The sequence below is a fragment of the Sinohyriopsis cumingii genome, chromosome 12, assembly GCF_028554795.1.
Source record: "Sinohyriopsis cumingii isolate HCF-2022 chromosome 12, ASM2855479v2, whole genome shotgun sequence".
In the NCBI taxonomy this organism is placed as follows: Eukaryota; Metazoa; Mollusca; class Bivalvia; order Unionida; family Unionidae; genus Sinohyriopsis; species Sinohyriopsis cumingii.
In genome coordinates this window covers 83,099,661-83,117,705 of record NC_142972.1, presented here as the reverse complement: position 1 = coordinate 83,117,705, position 18,045 = coordinate 83,099,661, and the positions used below count along the sequence as shown (strand labels likewise).

Here is an 18,045-nt window from a genome sequence, read left to right as displayed (position 1 = left end):
AACCCGAACGGCATTACAAGGGTCCGTAATATTATAGGATATGATACAAAATATCTAAAACATGGCTTCCTCACCGCTAAGAGCCATGCGACCTGGAAATTGAAGCAATTAAAATCCACACACAGAATCTCACTGTAGTCATCTTCACCATATATGAAAGAACTGATGTATACAATTCTACAATGGAAGACGTAACTAAAATAACAAATAATCTCGACGAATGTGTAATAATATGCGGGAATTTCAAAACCCACAAAGAACTATAGAGAAGTATAAAGCTGACTAAAGAGGCATGACTATCGAAAAATGGCCTAAACATACAGCATGGTCATCATAAATAGCGCGGCTCCAACACCAGTATCGACCATATTACAGGTTAAACTCAGATACAGACCTGTCACTTTTGTGCACCCAAAATAGCATAAATAAACGATTGCAAGTCGATGATACTGATACTAAGGGAGCGACCACTTTTCCATAAAAGTACAACACAAAGCCACCACCACTACCACCTCCTATCGATACGTCACTCCCGTCAAGGTGGGCTGCGAACAAGCAAACTGGAAACAGCTTAGGGGAAACAATCGGCATCAGACTAATATACAATCAGGACACCGACATCCTTAATGACAACCTAATCGAAACCCTAGTTATATTAGCAAAAGCTGCAATACCCCAAATAAAAGGGTCAATTGACAAACCATCCATGCTGTGGTTTAATAAAGAATGTCATGTAACGACTAAATATTTATATAAAAAATAAGCCCAAAGAACTAAAAATGCCGTTGACTTCACAACTGACAAAGAAGAAAACGCAGCTTAAACCATAATTCAAGTAGCAAACACAAAATCCCAGAGAGAGAGAGAGAGAGAGAGACAGACCACTGCTCAAAATTGTATTTCAACACTAACTCGACGGGGTGGGTATGGCAACGCAATAAATAAATGAGAGGAAAAACGAGTCGACTACCCCGAAGATACTTGGAAATAATAACAAAACTAAAGTAGTCCAATCAGTGTTGTATTAAGAGTAACTGGCGCCCGGGTCGACGATCAAGGCCAAAAGGAGATTCTGGCCCCTAAATAACTTTGGCGCATATGGTTTTGGCACTGCAAGATATCTGGCACCCGTCCCCCCCCCCTCATTTGTAAGCTACTGAATCTAGAACGAGTATCAACGATAAAATTAAATACGTCTTTAAAAGCCACAAAAAAATGAATAAGGCATTTACAATGGTATTTACTTGTCTGGGAACACTAGCAGTCCATTGAACCTACGATTTGTAAAAGCCGAATGGTCCAAGGCCTTAAACGGCAATGCCTTCTCCTACATTCCCTGAAGAAGTTATACTAGGCCACGAGATACAGAAAAATGTACCCAACAACCTCGTAATAGTGTTATGAAATAATTTTCGTCATAACTTAAGAAAAGGCGTCACTCCTAACGGTGCAGATGCGTCTACATCTTGGGGAAAATGGCGATGAGAGGTACGTAATCGCTGTAAGGAAAAACAGAGTCCTCTGATTCTCGATGAACGAATGTTATTTAAATAATTGATATATTTAGAGATACATCTATAAAACTTTATATTTTAAAATACATGAAATACATATAAAATTACACTTTTCCTTCGAGCTTACCAACTTCATACATTTGTATAATTTCTGCCTTTTAGAATACAATACAGCTAATTAGATCTCGACTAAATTCATGATAGCCAAAGAGTATACAATTCAATAGCTGTGATATAATGCAACAATCGTTTTGAATAAATGTATTTTCCTAAATTTAACATAGAATACTAATTTGGAATAGGTTACTGAAACATCATTCTTTTATTACTTCAAAAGTCTTTTATTTCCAAATTAAATCTAAACATGAAGTTTGTAGCGAATTCGTCATTTCCGATGGTATATACCATAAACACAAACGAATATAAATTCTTTGAAACGATTAAACATTCCATTACATTATAATATAAAATAGAAAGAACTCACAAAAATGTTACACAAATATCAAGACTAGATTGAAATTTGTCGTGAAAATGTCAACATTAAAAAGTCCTTATACTTTAAAGAAGTTTACGAACACAGACGATTCTTACTTGTAAGAAAAGAAAGAGTCCTCTAATTCTCGATAGAGGAATTGATTTTGCGCAAGCTTGCTCTGAATTTATACGCAGTACTTCTGTACGTCCATTTCGAATCAGAACAAGGCTCTCGTCCTTTCCCACGGGAAACGCGTGAATCATCTAGCGTGCTAATCCAGTAGGAAATTAGAAATTTACCTGTTCAGCAGCTTCCCACCAAGTCTAAAATTTGCTGACCTTTGGATACTAGAGAAATGTATTTTATGGGGTTTTGCACTTGCTTGTAAAAGCAAAATCTTTATTAAAATAGTATACAGTAGTAGTACAGAAATAGATCAAATTAATCTCAATATATTTTAGTGGGAAATTACTTTCAATATAATTTAATGAAAAATTACTTTTAATACAATTTATAGAAAACTTCAATCTTAATACTTTTACTCAAAAATTCTGACCTAATATAGTAATTGACCTTAATAAGAAAATCTGGGACACAGACAAAATCCCGAAAAGTTCGAAAAATAAGAGACTTTCTTAGGTATGTTACTCAGTGAAGTGCAAATCGCGACCAACATCAAAGAACTCATAAAACGGTACAATCGAGATGTCAACTTGTTCCGCAACCTTGGAGGGGCTAACTTTTGGGCCATCTCCCTCCTCATGAAACTGTTAAGAGTCAAACTTAACTATCACATTTAGTTAAATGCTAGACGAAACTTCATTTTGGCCACAAACATCCAAAGTTCACCCTGAATCACTTGGGCCTTTATCCAACACAACAGTGCCATCTTCCGGCAACTCACCTCCCGCACCAAGTCCAGACATGTCAAATCGTAAACATGTGATGCATACAGAAATGGTCGTGTAGTTTCTCCTGTTTCCCAGCAAATAAACAGTTCACGGTGCGCACAAAGAGATCCCCGAAATGGGTGCTCTTTAAGGCACATTAATTAAGGGTAAAATCTTGTTAAGTGCTGGCTCTATCCCCCATGGTTAAACGACCGCACACGTTAATGATGCAAGCTCATTCAGGGAGCGATTCGCGCAGCCTTCCTACAATCCTTGGTATCCGACGAATAAAAAAAAAAGCACACCCAATATGATAACTCAGGCCAGATATAAACGTAAACAAATATGGCAATTCCATTTCTTTTAAAATTGAACTCGATGAAAAGTTGATCCCTTCCCACATCCTAATTCCGGGAAATGAAAAAGTTGACACCGAGGCGAAAAGCAACCTCAACGAACTCGTTCTCAAAAACTTTGCCTACAGCGTCACAGAAATAAATAACACCGTCCGCCCTTCTGATCAATAACGCAGCCATTTATATACTATCAGTACTACTAATCACCTGCTATAGATTAAATGCTAGTTATCCCGATATAATAAAATATGACGTCTAACCATGCTATCTTTAATTTGTTAAGAGTTAAGTCCCTTACGTTCACCATGAAACAATTGTCATTCGTAATATTTGCTCATTATCGTTACCATTTCAAAGGCAAGTGCAGAAACACGATGTGTTTAACTTTACAAATGTCGTTATCAACAATGAATTTTTGGAAAATGACGATTTATTAGAGTATGTGTAAAACAACACGAAATAAATTGATAACTCTATTTTTGAAACACCTTGAAAAATCAGGAAATTATTTGATATAGTCTGGTGAAAATCATTAAATTGTTAAGATCATACTCTTAGGGATCATTTCTATAGTATGATGCGCCAGGTCGTCGGGTAAAACTGACGAGAGCGAAAACCATGAGGAGGAGATATAGCGTCCCCTTCTGAGCGTGAAGCGGGTAAGAACCAGTACACCCAGCCGGGGGTGTCAAGTTCTTACTATTGATGACCGTTCCTCTGCTCCCTAAGTGGAGAGTTGGAGGAAGGGGACGCATTCTGAGTGGTTTTTCCTCTATACAAACAAACGAAAATTAATAAATGATAGTAAAGCAGGAATTCCAAAGACGCGGCCAGCGTATTGTGACCGAAAAACAATTGGTGTCACAAGATGTCGAGAGATAACCAAGGTAGTGCAGGACATGGGCCAGCGAAAATGTCCTCAGGGTGGTTGGAGTTTGAGACCCCTGGTGTAAAAAGTGTGGCTACTAAAGTAGATAACTTCCATTATTGGTAATAACTGAATATAACAAACTGGGAAACTTCTACAATTTATAATATGCAATACATTTATTGATGAAAGTGCTTTAAGCGGCCCATTTCTTCGTCTTTCAGAAACATTCTAATGTAACAAAAACCCCTTACAACATTAAATTACATACATGAACTATTCATTTTACAGTATTCATTCCATTTATGCCGTTCTTCATTTGCGTAAACATCCATATAAATCACTTCAGATAAACCCAAGCGACCTAACCTTGATGATGGTTAACAAACCTTCTGATAAACTGGTAACTAGTGAGTACGTATTAGTGCAGTTGTAATTTGTGGTAATGTTTATATTGGCAATGAGTGTCATCGAAAAGGAGAAAACCGCTGAGAACTTCCTCAAGCTTTGCACGTGCTAGAATAAATATAACTAAATTTAACTAAACAAATGTAATAGAAAATGTATAACTCTTGATCAACAGGACAGAAAAGTAAAGAGAAAAAAATCTTTTTTCTATTACCCACTCTCTAAGTATTATACAACCTGATCAACACTTAACAAGCTGTAACATCTAGGCTGTCATTATTACATTTACAACGGGTAATTAACGAATGACTAGGAAAGTTCAGATCAGGGTCAGCTAATGCATACAACATTGTTACAGAAGCTATTCAGCTTATTGTATATTCAAAGAAATTTAGGATTCTACTCGATTTTTCCGTGACTAACAGCTCTCTGCCCGTTGGATAGTTTTAAAGTTTTGCCCTTCCTCTGGGTTTATCGTTGAAAATCATTCCAGATGATCAAAAGTGCAAATATAGGATATCTGCTTCCAGTACTACACGACTTCTTTGATCTATGCCTAATTATGCAAGTGATAAGTACAAAACGGACTTCATTCTTTTATGATTATATGACAAGAGAAATCATTATTGATATAGCTGATACAGATGGAGTAAAGAAACGCATGTGATCAACAATGAGTATTCAGATATATAGGCAGAAAAAGAGACGTATATGCACACGCAATGTATATTTATCTTGTTTCTGATGCACGTATGAATATTTAGAAGTATCGATTAAACTGTTTCCTCTTCTAGAGACTTGCACGTTTGACAACCTGGCGTTCCATTATGCAGTTAGTAAATGTACCTAAATGATCTTCACGGTATGATTATATATGGTGTTACAAATTTGCGAATAGACAAATTTTGTACTAGAGTTCATTTAAATCGATATATGAAATATTTTTTTTTTATCTTATCATAATTGTCAGTCCAACTGTTAGGAACAATAAGGCTTCCAACAGAAAACGATATTTTAGGGACAAAACTGTAATCTTAACAAATCTTGGTGAAAATAAATCCATATTTGTAATCTCTTGCTGCATGCACACTCATCCAAAACACCTGTTTACCACTCTTTTTCTTTGAACTGAAACAGTGTGGTTGCATAGTCTTTCCCTTCTGCTGCTTTCAATTAAGGTTGCTTTGCGCCTGTCGGCATGCAAGTCCGTTTAAAATCACTCTTAGTCTTCATTGCCTCCTTCCGCCTTCCAGCTGGTTGTTGTGCCAAATCTATGCCCATTCGTCTATATTGCGTCGTCACTCCTTATCCTAACATCGAACAATGCAGTGGTTACATGCCCTGATCCAATAACTGAGCATCTTCGCTAACCAAGGTTCTGATATGATAACCCTATCTGCATAATTTATCATATCGGAACCTTGTCTAGCGTATATGATAGCAGTGAGTTTTAAATTTTCCTATCGGTCAGTTTGTTTTAATGTACTTGTTTACCAAAACATTACCAATGAAGATAACTCATGTTGACCGCATGATTTTTATGATCTTTATTTGGTTTTCGCGTCGCCGTTACTTCACGACACCAGCATGCTGATCCGGTTAGTCTTTTCAGGGCCCTAATTTTCGCCTAGAGAGGGCGTTCTTGGGTGAGAACGAAAGTCCTATTTGATGATTGTGTTGTGTTTGCCATATTTGTTTAAAGTGGGGTAGGGGCGGTACATGTACTGCTATGTTTTGCATGTGGGTGACATAAGGTGTGTAAGCTATAGATGTATATTTTCTTTCCTGGGTGCCATGTTATGTGTGCTATACTATGCGTGAATTGTAGATAAGTATGATTCACTCGGGTTCCAAGGTGGGGGATGGGTAGATTATTTCCCATGTATGGGGTTTGGGCATTGCACTTTTTTCTTCTTTTGGGTAGAGTATTTGGGATGGCAATTTCCTTTTGCTTTATTCCTAAGATAGACTTTAGACTCATCTTTTTACTTGGTGTTGTCTTTCCCGATGTTCATTCTGTTTTCGTTATTAGTTGTCATCTCCCATCTTCTTCCCTTGTGGGGTTCATTTTTGTCTCCCCAATAGCTTCGTTATTCTCTTCCCTGGTGGCCTCTAGACTTGTGATTTATCCGTATTGATCTTCGTTATTTATGTTCTTTGTCGCCTTGTTTGCCTCTTTTTCCAGCGTTATTGTTATCTGTGTTTCCTTCTCGTTACTGTTCATTTGTATTATTCATCTTATTAATTTTTAATAGGCTTTTCTTAATTTTCTTGATATTTTTCTTCTTGTAGTTATCCCTGAGTACCAAAAGTTGGGGGGTCATTATGTCTTATCTTTGTGTTTTTATTGTGTTTCCTTTTTTTGATAGCTAATTTAATTTTCATTATTTTCATTATTATTATTATTATTATTATTATTATTATTATTATATCCATTACCCTGTTCGCTTGATCTTCAGTATATCTCTTCGATATAGAGAATCTTGGAGGGTGGTGGTCTTAGTTATTATTAAGAACTATTTCTCAACGTGGCGGTACTAGTACTAGTCCCCTCTCGCTCGGGTCTGATTTATTTATACGTTTTCATCTTTATCGTTTTTTATTTCTGCATTGTGGCCATTTTGGGTCTATATTGACTGCTCGATGAACTATAATTAGGGTTATTATGTTTAAAGTGTGGGTTCTATTTGTTTATCTAATTTATATTCCCCCCGTTTCTTGACCTTCGTTCTGTCTCTTTGACATTGCGAATCTTAGGTTCATTAGGTTAAGTAAAAATGGGAGAGGTCTGTATTTTTGACATAGCGATTCTTACGGTTATTAAATTGGGGTGGCTCTATATATTGTTATTAAGAATTAGTTCTCATCTCGTGGCGGTACTAATATTACCAGTCCGGGGCCGGATCAGGTCAAATGTTGGGGGAAGTGGCAAAATTTCAAAAGGGTACTGATTTTCCTCCAAAAGACATCAAAGCCAAAGTCTTTCAATTTGTGGCAATGGAACGTGCGCGGACTAGAAGCCAACGCCGACTAAATAAATATTAAACTGCTAGCATCTACGAAACTGCCAGATATAAAATGTCTTCATGAAACAAACCCGAACGGCATTACAAGGGTCCGTAATATTATAGGATATGATACAAAATATCTAAAACATGGCTTCCTCACCGCTAAGAGCCATGCGACCTGGAAATTGAAGCAATTAAAATCCACATACAGAATCTCACTGTAGTCATCTTCACCATATATGAAAGAACTGATGTATACAATTCTACAATGGAAGACGTAACTAAAATAACAAATAATCTCGACGAATGTGTAATAATATGCGGGAATTTCAAAGCCCACAAAGAACTATAGAGAAGTATAAAGCTGACTAAAGAGGCATGACTATCGAAAAATGGCCTAAACATACAGCATGGTCATCATAAATAGCGCGGCTCCAACACCAGTATCGACCATATTACAGGTTAAACTCAGATACAGACCTGTCACTTTGTGCACCCAAAATAGCATAAATAAACGATTGCAAGTCGATGATACTGATACTAAGGGAGCGACCACTTTTCCATAAAAGTACAACACAAAGCCACCACCACTACCACCTCCTATCGATACGTCACTCCCGTCAAGGTGGGCTGCGAACAAGCAAACTGGAAACAGCTTAGGGGAAACAATCGGCATCAGACTAATATACAATCAGGACACCGACATCCTTAATGACAACCTAATCGAAACCCTAGTCATATTAGCAAAAGCTGCAATACCCCAAATAAAAGGATCAATTGACAAACCATCCATGCTGTGGTTTAATAAAGAATGTCAAGTAACGACTAAATATTTATAATAAAAAAAAGCCCAAAGAACTAAAAATGCCGTTGACTTCACAACTGACAAAGAAGAAAACGCAGCTAAAACCATAATTCAAGTAGCAAACACAAAATCCCAGAGAGAGAGAGAGAGACAGACCACTGCTCAAAATTGTATTTCAACACTAACTCGACGGGGTGGGTATGGCAACGCAATAAATAAATGAGAGGAAAAACGAGTCGACTACCCCGAAGATACTTGGAAATAATAACAAAACTAAAGTAGTCCAATCAGTGTTGTATTAAGAGTAACTGGCGCCCGGGTCGACGATCAAGGCCAAAAGGAGATTCTGGCCCCTAAATAACTTTGGCGCATATGGTTTTGGCACTGCAAGATATCTGGCACCCGTCCCCCCACCCCATTTGTAAGCTACTGAATCTAGAACGAGTATCAACGATAAAATCAAATACGTCTTTAAAAGCCACAAAAAAATGAATAAGGCATTTACAATGGTATTTACTTGCCTGGGAACACTAGCAGTCCATTGAACCTACGATTTGTAAAAGCCGAATGGTCCAAGGCCTTAAACGGCAATGCTTTCTCCTACATTCCCTGAAGAAGTTATACTAGGCCACGAGATACAGAAAAATGTACCCAACAACCTCGTAATAGTGTTATGAAATAATTTTCGTCATAACTTAAGAAAAGGCGTCACTCCTAACGGTGCAGATGCGTCTACATCTTGGGGAAAATGGCGATGAGAGGTACGTAATCGCTGTAAGGAAAAACAGAGTCCTCTGATTCTCGATGAACGAATGTTATTTAAATAATTGATATATTTAGAGATACATCTATAAAACTTTATATTTTAAAATACATGAAATACATATAAAATTACACTTTTCCTTCGAGCTTACCAACTTCATACATTTGTATAATTTCTGCCTTTTAGAATACAATACAGCTAATTAGATCTCGACTAAATTCATGATAGCCAAAGAGTATACAATTCAATAGCTGTGATATAATGCAACAATCGTTTTGAATAAATGTATTTTCCTAAATTTAACATAGAATACTAATTTGGAATAGGTTACTGAAACATCATTCTTTTATTACTTCAAAAGTCTTTTATTTCCAAATTAAATCTAAACATGAAGTTTGTAACGAATTCGTCATTTCCGATGGTATATACCATAAACACAAACGAATATAAATTCTTTGAAACGATTAAACATTCCATTACATTATAATATAAAATAGAAAGAACTCACAAAAATGTTACACAAATATCAAGACTAGATTGAAATTTGTCGTGAAAATGTCAACATTAAAAAGTCCTTATACTTTAAAGAAGTTTACGAACACAGACGATTCTTACTTGTAAGAAAAGAAAGAGTCCTCTAATTCTCGATAGAGGAATTGATTTTGCGCAAGCTTGCTCTGAATTTATACGCAGTACTTCTGTACGTCCATTTCGAATCAGAACAAGGCTCTCGTCCTTTCCCACGGGAAACGCGTGAATCATCTAGCGTGCTAATCCAGTAGGAAATTAGAAATTTACCTGTTCAGCAGCTTCCCACCAAGTCTAAAATTTGCTGACCTTTGGATACTAGAGAAATGTATTTTATGGGGTTTTGCACTTGCTTGTAAAAGCAAAATCTTTATTAAAATAGTATACAGTAGTAGTACAGAAATAGATCAAATTAATCTCAATATATTTTAGTGGGAAATTACTTTCAATATAATTTAATGAAAAATTACTTTTAATACAATTTATAGAAAACTTCAATCTTAATACTTTTACTCAAAAATTCTGACCTAATATAGTAATTGACCTTAATAAGAAAATCTGGGACACAGACAAAATCCCGAAAAGTTCGAAAAATAAGAGACTTTCTTAGGTATGTTACTCAGTGAAGTGCAAATCGCGACCAACATCAAAGAACTCATAAAACGGTACAATCGAGATGTCAACTTGTTCCGCAACCTTGGAGGGGCTAACTTTTGGGCCATCTCCCTCCTCATGAAACTGTTAAGAGTCAAACTTAACTATCACATTTAGTTAAATGCTAGACGAAACTTCATTTTGGCCACAAACATCCAAAGTTCACCCTGAATCACTTGGGCCTTTATCCAACACAACAGTGCCATCTTCCGGCAACTCACCTCCCGCACCAAGTCCAGACATGTCAAATCGTAAACATGTGATGCATACAGAAATGGTCGTGTAGTTTCTCCTGTTTCCCAGCAAATAAACAGTTCACGGTGCGCACAAAGAGATCCCCGAAATGGGTGCTCTTTAAGGCACATTAATTAAGGGTAAAATCTTGTTAAGTGCTGGCTCTATCCCCCATGGTTAAACGACCGCACACGTTAATGATGCAAGCTCATTCAGGGAGCGATTCGCGCAGCCTTCCTACAATCCTTGGTATCCGACGAATAAAAAAAAAAGCACACCCAATATGATAACTCAGGCCAGATATAAACGTAAACAAATATGGCAATTCCATTTCTTTTAAAATTGAACTCGATGAAAAGTTGATCCCTTCCCACATCCTAATTCCGGGAAATGAAAAAGTTGACACCGAGGCGAAAAGCAACCTCAACGAACTCGTTCTCAAAAACTTTGCCTACAGCGTCACAGAAATAAATAACACCGTCCGCCCTTCTGATCAATAACGCAGCCATTTATATACTATCAGTACTACTAATCACCTGCTATAGATTAAATGCTAGTTATCCCGATATAATAAAATATGACGTCTAACCATGCTATCTATAATTTGTTAAGAGTTAAGTCCCTTACGTTCACCATGAAACAATTGTCATTCGTAATATTTGCTCATTATCGTTACCATTTCAAAGGCAAGTGCAGAAACATGATGTGTTTAACTTTACAAATGTCGTTATCAACAATGAATTTTTGGAAAATGACGATTTATTAGAGTATGTGTAAAACAACACGAAATAAATTGATAACTCTATTTTTGAAACACCTTGAAAAATCAGGAAATTATTTGATATAGTCTGGTGAAAATCATTAAATTGTTAAGATCATACTCTTAGGGGTCATTTCTATAGTATGATGCGCCAGGTCGTCGGGTAAAACTGACGAGAGCGAAAACCATGAGGAGGAGATATAGCGTCCCCTTCTGAGCGTGAAGCGGGTAAGAACCAGTACACCCAGCCGGGGGTGTCAAGTTCTTACTATTGATGACCGTTCCTCTGCTCCCTAAGTGGAGAGTTGGAGGAAGGGGACGCATTCTGAGTGGTTTTCCTCTATACAAACAAACGAAAATTAATAAATGATAGTAAAGCAGGAATTCCAAAGACGCGGCCAGCGTATTGTGACCGAAAAACAATTGGTGTCACAAGATGTCGAGAGATAACCAAGGTAGTGCAGGACATGGGCCAGCGAAAATGTCCTCAGGGTGGTTGGAGTTTGAGACCCCTGGTGTAAAAAGTGTGGCTACTAAAGTAGATAACTTCCATTACTAGTAATAACTGAATATAACAAACTGGGAAACTTCTACAATTTATAATATGCAATACATTTATTGATGAAAGTGCTTTAAGCGGCCCATTTCTTCGTCTTTCAGAAACATTCTAATGTAACAAAAACCCCTTACAACATTAAATTACATACATGAACTATTCATTTTACAGTATTCATTCCATTTATGCCGTTCTTCATTTGCGTAAACATCCATATAAGTCACTTCAGATAAACCCAAGCGACCTAACCTTGATGATGGTTAACAAACCTTCTGATAAACTGGTAACTAGTGAGTACGTATTAGTGCAGTTGTAATTTGTGGTAATGTTTATATTGGCAATGAGTGTCATCGAAAAGGAGAAAACCGCTGAGAACTTCCTCAAGCTTTGCACGTGCTAGAATAAATATAACTAAATTTAACTAAACAAATGTAATAGAAAATGTATAACTCTTGATCAACAGGACAGAAAAGTAAAGAGAAAAAAATCTTTTTTCTATTACCCACTCTCTAAGTATTATACAACCTGATCAACACTTAACAAGCTGTAACATCTAGGCTGTCATTATTACATTTACAACGGGTAATTAACGAATGACTAGGAAAGTTCAGATCAGGGTCAGCTAATGCATACAACATTGTTACAGAAGCTATTCAGCTTATTGTATATTCAAAGAAATTTAGGATTCTACTCGATTTTTCCGTGACTAACAGCTCTCTGCCCGTTGGATAGTTTTATAGTTTTGCCCTTCCTCTGGGTTTATCGTTGAAAATCATTCCAGATGATCAAAAGTGCAAATATAGGATATCTGCTTCCAGTACTACACGACTTCTTTGATCTATGCCTAATTATGCAAGTGATAAGTACAAAACGGACTTCATTCTTTTATGATTATATGACAAGAGAAATCGTTATTGATATAGCTGATACAGATGGAGTAAAGAAACGCATGTGATCAACAATGAGTATTCAGATATATAGGCAGAAAAAGAGACGTATATGCACACGCAATGTATATTTATCTTATTTCTGATGCACGTATGAATATTTAGAAGTATCGATTAAACTGTTTCCTCTTCTAGAGACTTGCACGTTTGACAACCTGGCGTTCCATTATGCAGTTAGTAAATGTACCTAAATGATCTTCACGGTATGATTATATATGGTGTTACAAATTTGCGAATAGACAAATTTTGTACTAGAGTTCATTTAAATCGATATATGAAATATTTTTTTTTTATCTTATCATAATTGTCAGTCCAACTGTTAGGAACAATAAGGCTTCCAACAGAAAACGATATTTTAGGGACAAAACTGTAATCTTAACAAATCTTGGTGAAAATAAATCCATATTTGTAATCTCTTGCTGCATGCACACTCATCCAAAACACCTGTTTACCACTCTTTTTCTTTGAACTGAAACAGTGTGGTTGCATAGTCTTTCCCTTCTGCTGCTTTCAATTAAGGTTGCTTTGCGCCTGTCGGCATGCAAGTCCGTTTAAAATCACTCTTAGTCTTCATTGCCTCCTTCCGCCTTCCAGCTGGTTGTTATGCCAAATCTATGCCCATTCGTCTATATTGCGTCGTCACTCCTTATCCTAACATCGAACAATGCAGTGGTTACATGCCCTGATCCAATAACTGAGCATCTTCGCTAACCAAGGTTCTGATATGATAACCCTATCTGCATAATTTATCATATCGGAACCTTGTCTAGCGTATATGATAGCAGTGAGTTTTAAATTTTCCTATCGGTCAGTTTGTTTTAATGTACTTGTTTACCAAAACATTACCAATGAAGATGACTCATGTTGACCGCATGATTTTTATGATCTTTATTTGGTTTTCGCGTCGCCGTTACTTCACGACACCAGCATGCTGATCCGGTTAGTCTTTTCAGGGCCCTAATTTTCGCCTAGAGAGGGCGTTCTTGGGTGAGAACGAAAGTCCTATTTGATGATTGTGTTGTGTTTGCCATATTTGTTTAAAGTGGGGTAGGGGCGGTACATGTACTGCTATGTTTTGCATGTGGGTGACATAAGGTGTGTAAGCTATAGATGTATATTTTCTTTCCTGGGTGCCATGTTATGTGTGCTATACTATGCGTGAATTGTAGATAAGTATGATTCACTTGGGTTCCAAGGTGGGGGATGGGTAGATTATTTCCCATGTATGGGGTTTGGGCATTGCACTTTTTTCTTCTTTTGGGTAGAGTATTTGGGATGGCAATTTCCTTTTGCTTTATTCCTAAGATAGACTTTAGACTCATCTTTTTACTTGGTGTTGTCTTTCCCGATGTCCATTCTGTTTTCGTTATTAGTTGTCATCTCCCATCTTCTTCCCTTGTGGGGTTCATTTTTGTCTCCCCAATAGCTTCGTTATTCTCTTCCCTGGTGGCCTCTAGACTTGTGATTTATCCGTATTGATCTTCGTTATTTATGTTCTTTGTCGCCTTGTTTGCCTCTTTTTCCAGCGTTATTGTTATCTGTGTTTCCTTCTCGTTACTGTTCATTTGTATTATTCATCTTATTAATTTTTAATAGGCTTTTCTTAATTTTCTTGATATTTTTCTTCTTGTAGTTATCCCTGAGTACCAAAAGTTGGGGGGTCATTATGTCTTATCTTTGTGTTTTTATTGTGTTTCCTTTTTTTGATAGCTAATTTAATTTTCATTATTTTCATTATTATTATTATTATTATTATTATTATTATATCCATTACCCTGTTCGCTTGATCTTCAGTATATCTCTTCGATATAGAGAATCTTGGAGGGTGGTGGTCTTAGTTATTATTAAGAACTATTTCTCAACGTGGCGGTACTAGTACTAGTCCCCTCTCGCTCGGGTCTGATTTATTTATACGTTTTCATCTTTATCGTTTTTTATTTCTGCATTGTGGCCATTTTGGGTCTATATTGACTGCTCGATGAACTATAATTAGGGTTATTATGTTTAAAGTGTGGGTTCTATTTGTTTATCTAATTTATATTCCCCCCGTTTCTTGACCTTCGTTCTGTCTCTTTGACATTGCGAATCTTAGGTTCATTAGGTTAAGTAAAAATGGGAGAGGTCTGTATTTTTGACATAGCGATTCTTACGGTTATTAAATTGGGGTGGGTCTATATATTGTTATTAAGAATTAGTTCTCATCTCGTGGCGGTACTAATATTACCAGTCCGGGGCCGGATCAGGTCAAATGTTGGGGGAAGTGGCAAAATTTCAAAAGGGTACTGATTTTCCTCCAAAAGACATCAAAGCCAAAGTCTTTCAATTTGTGGCAATGGAACGTGCGCGGACTAGAAGCCAACGCCGACTAAATAAATATTAAACTGCTAGCATCTACGAAACTGCCAGATATAAAATGTCTTCATGAAACAAACCCGAACGGCATTACAAGGGTCCGTAATATTATAGGATATGATACAAAATATCTAAAACATGGCTTCCTCACCGCTAAGAGCCATGCGACCTGGAAATTGAAGCAATTAAAATCCACACACAGAATCTCACTGTAGTCATCTTCACCATATATGAAAGAACTGATGTATACAATTCTACAATGGAAGACGTAACTAAAATAACAAATAATCTCGACGAATGTGTAATAATATGCGGGAATTTCAAAGCCCACAAAGAACTATAGAGAAGTATAAAGCTGACTAAAGAGGCATGACTATCGAAAAATGGCCTAAACATACAGCATGGTCATCATAAATAGCGCGGCTCCAACACCAGTATCGACCATATTACAGGTTAAACTCAGATACAGACCTGTCACTTTGTGCACCCAAAATAGCATAAATAAACGATTGCAAGTCGATGATACTGATACTAAGGGAGCGACCACTTTTCCATAAAAGTACAACACAAAGCCACCACCACTACCACCTCCTATCGATACGTCACTCCCGTCAAGGTGGGCTGCGAACAAGCAAACTGGAAACAGCTTAGGGGAAACAATCGGCATCAGACTAATATACAATCAGGACACCGACATCCTTAATGACAACCTAATCGAAACCCTAGTTATATTAGCAAAAGCTGCAATACCCCAAATAAAAGGGTCAATTGACAAACCATCCATGCTGTGGTTTAATAAAGAATGTCATGTAACGACTAAATATTTATATAAAAAATAAGCCCAAAGAACTAAAAATGCCGTTGACTTCACAACTGACAAAGAAGAAAACGCAGCTTAAACCATAATTCAAGTAGCAAACACAAAATCCCAGAGAGAGAGAGAGAGAGAGACAGACCACTGCTCAAAATTGTATTTCAACACTAACTCGACGGGGTGGGTATGGCAACGCAATAAATAAATGAGAGGAAAAACGAGTCGACTACCCCGAAGATACTTGGAAATAATAACAAAACTAAAGTAGTCCAATCAGTGTTGTATTAAGAGTAACTGGCGCCCGGGTCGACGATCAAGGCCAAAAGGAGATTCTGGCCCCTAAATAACTTTGGCGCATATGGTTTTGGCACTGCAAGATATCTGGCACCCGTCCCCCCCCATTTGTAAGCTACTGAATCTAGAACGAGTATCAACGATAAAATTAAATACGTCTTTAAAAGCCACAAAAAAAAATGAATAAGGCATTTACAATGGTATTTACTTGTCTGGGAACACTAGCAGTCCATTGAACCTACGATTTGTAAAAGCCGAATGGTCCAAGGCCTTAAACGGCAATGCCTTCTCCTACATTCCCTGAAGAAGTTATACTAGGCCACGAGATACAGAAAAATGTACCCAACAACCTCGTAATAGTGTTATGAAATAATTTTCGTCATAACTTAAGAAAAGGCGTCACTCCTAACGGTGCAGATGCGTCTACATCTTGGGGAAAATGGCGATGAGAGGTACGTAATCGCTGTAAGGAAAAACAGAGTCCTCTGATTCTCGATGAACGAATGTTATTTAAATAATTGATATATTTAGAGATACATCTATAAAACTTTATATTTTAAAATACATGAAATACATATAAAATTACACTTTTCCTTCGAGCTTACCAACTTCATACATTTGTATAATTTCTGCCTTTTAGAATACAATACAGCTAATTAGATCTCGACTAAATTCATGATAGCCAAAGAGTATACAATTCAATAGCTGTGATATAATGCAACAATCGTTTTGAATAAATGTATTTTCCTAAATTTAACATAGAATACTAATTTGGAATAGGTTACTGAAACATCATTCTTTTATTACTTCAAAAGTCTTTTATTTCCAAATTAAATCTAAACATGAAGTTTGTAGCGAATTCGTCATTTCCGATGGTATATACCATAAACACAAACGAATATAAATTCTTTGAAACGATTAAACATTCCATTACATTATAATATAAAATAGAAAGAACTCACAAAAATGTTACACAAATATCAAGACTAGATTGAAATTTGTCGTGAAAATGTCAACATTAAAAAGTCCTTATACTTTAAAGAAGTTTACGAACACAGACGATTCTTACTTGTAAGAAAAGAAAGAGTCCTCTAATTCTCGATAGAGGAATTGATTTTGCGCAAGCTTGCTCTGAATTTATACGCAGTACTTCTGTACGTCCATTTCGAATCAGAACAAGGCTCTCGTCCTTTCCCACGGGAAACGCGTGAATCATCTAGCGTGCTAATCCATTAGGAAATTAGAAATTTACCTGTTCAGCAGCTTCCCACCAAGTCTAAAATTTGCTGACCTTTGGATACTAGAGAAATGTATTTTATGGGGTTTTGCACTTGCTTGTAAAAGCAAAATCTTTATTAAAATAGTATACAGTAGTAGTACAGAAATAGATCAAATTAATCTCAATATATTTTAGTGGGAAATTACTTTCAATATAATTTAATGAAAAATTACTTTTAATACAATTTATAGAAAACTTCAATCTTAATACTTTTACTCAAAAATTCTGACCTAATATAGTAATTGACCTTAATAAGAAAATCTGGGACACAGACAAAATCCCGAAAAGTTCGAAAAATAAGAGACTTTCTTAGGTATGTTACTCAGTGAAGTGCAAATCGCGACCAACATCAAAGAACTCATAAAACGGTACAATCGAGATGTCAACTTGTTCCGCAACCTTGGAGGGGCTAACTTTTGGGCCATCTCCCTCCTCATGAAACTGTTAAGAGTCAAACTTAACTATCACATTTAGTTAAATGCTAGACGAAACTTCATTTTGGCCACAAACATCCAAAGTTCACCCTGAATCACTTGGGCC

The 18,045-nt window shown here is 36.6% G+C and overlaps 2 non-coding genes across 2 annotated transcripts; both read left to right on the top strand.

Annotated features, from left to right (window-relative positions):
* Nucleotides 1–3,777: 3,777 nt before the first annotated feature.
* LOC149786851 (small nucleolar RNA U3) lies at nucleotides 3,778–4,000 on the top strand. The gene has a single exon (XR_016425289.1). It is a non-coding gene; the product is annotated as a small nucleolar RNA U3 (small nucleolar RNA).
* Nucleotides 4,001–11,374: 7,374 nt separating this feature from the next.
* LOC149786850 (small nucleolar RNA U3) lies at nucleotides 11,375–11,597 on the top strand. The gene has a single exon (XR_016425298.1). It is a non-coding gene; the product is annotated as a small nucleolar RNA U3 (small nucleolar RNA).
* Nucleotides 11,598–18,045: the final 6,448 nt, after the last annotated feature.